General features: G+C 37.7%; 1 non-coding gene across 1 annotated transcript; it reads right to left on the bottom strand.

Annotated features, from left to right (window-relative positions):
- Window positions 1-919: 919 nt before the first annotated feature.
- Window positions 920-1027, bottom strand: LOC148549034 (small nucleolar RNA R71). The gene has a single exon (XR_015897795.1). It is a non-coding gene; the product is annotated as a small nucleolar RNA R71 (small nucleolar RNA).
- Between the last annotated feature and the right edge of the window lie 573 nt (window positions 1028-1600).

Here is a 1600-nt window from a genome sequence, read left to right as displayed (position 1 = left end):
CTTTTTGTTTGTTTCTTATCTTTTTCAAAACTACCTAACTAACTCTCTCTCTCTCTAATTTTTGAAAATATCTCCCTTTTTTTCAAAAAAAATTCTTTTTAATTAACTAATTGTTTCAAATTTTAATTTTAATTTCTTTCTTCTCCTAATTTTCGAAAATCACTAACCCCTTTTCAAAAATAATTTTCGAAAATCCTTCTCTCTCATCTCCTTCTATTTATTTATTCATCTACTAACATCTCTCCCTCACTCACCAAAAATCCGAACCCCATCTCTCTCTCTGAGTTCAGATTTTCTCTTCTTCTTTTCTTCTACTCACATAGGGACCTCTATACTGTGGTAAAAAGGATCCCTATTATTATTTTTCTGTTCCCTCCTTTTTCATATGAGCAGGAGCAAGGACAAGAATATTCTTGTTGAAGCAGATCCAGAACCTGAAAGGACTCTGAAGAGGAAACTAAAAGAAGCTAAATTACAACAATCCAGCAAGCACCTTTTAGACATTTTCGAACAGGAAGAGGAGATGGCAGCCAAAAATAATAATAATTCAAGGAGGATGCTTGGTGACTTTACTGCACCTAATTCTAATTTACATGGAAGAAGCATCTCCATCCCCACCATTGGAGCAAACAATTTTGAGCTGAAACCTCAATTAGTTTCTCTGATGCAGCAGAACTGCAAGTTCCATGGACTTCCATCTGAAGATCCTTTTCAGTTCTTAACTGAATTTTTGCAGATCTGTGATACTGTTAAGACTAATGGAGTAGATCCTGAAGTCTACAGGCTCATGCTTTTCCCTTTTTCTGTAAGAGACAGAGCTAGAATATGGTTGGACTCTCAACCTAAGGATAGCCTGAACTCTTGGGATAAGCTGGTCAAGGCTTTCTTAGCCAAGTTCTTTCCTCCTCAAAAGCTGAGTAAGCTTAGAGTGGATGTTCAAACCTTCAGACAGAAAGAAGGTGAATCCCTCTATGAAGCTTGGGAGAGATACAAGGAACTGACCAAAAAGTGTCCTTCTGATATGCTTTCAGAATGGACCATCCTGGATATATTCTATGATGGTCTGTCTGAATTAGCTAAGATGTCATTGGATACTTCTGCAGGTAGATCCATTCACCTAAAGAAAATGCCTGCAGAAGCTCAAGAACTCATTGACATGGTTGCTAATAACCAGTTCATGTACACTTCTGAGAGGAATCCTGTGAGTAATGGGACGCCTCAGAAGAAGGGAGTTCTTGAAATTAATACTCTGAATGCCATATTGGCCCAGAATAAAATATTGAATCAGCAAGTCAATATGATTTCTCAGAGTCTAAATGGAATGCAAGCTGCATCCAACAGTACTCAAAAGGTATCTTCTGAAGAAGAAGCTTATGATCCTGAGAACCCTGCAATAGCAGAGGTGAATTATATGGGTGAACCTTATGGAAACACCTATAACCCCTCATGGAGAAATCACCCAAATCTCTCATGGAAGGATCAACAAAAGCCTCAACAAGGCTTTAATAATAGTGGAAGAAACAGGTTTAGCAATAGCAAACCTTTTCCATCATCCACTCAGCAACAGACAGAGAACTCTGAACAAAATACCTCTAATTTA

Source organism: Arachis ipaensis, chromosome B8, assembly GCF_059453495.1.
Source record: "Arachis ipaensis isolate K30076 ecotype BB chromosome B8, ASM5945349v1, whole genome shotgun sequence".
NCBI classification, from domain to species: domain Eukaryota; kingdom Viridiplantae; phylum Streptophyta; class Magnoliopsida; order Fabales; family Fabaceae; genus Arachis; species Arachis ipaensis.
This window is presented reverse-complemented; position numbering and strand designations above follow the sequence as displayed.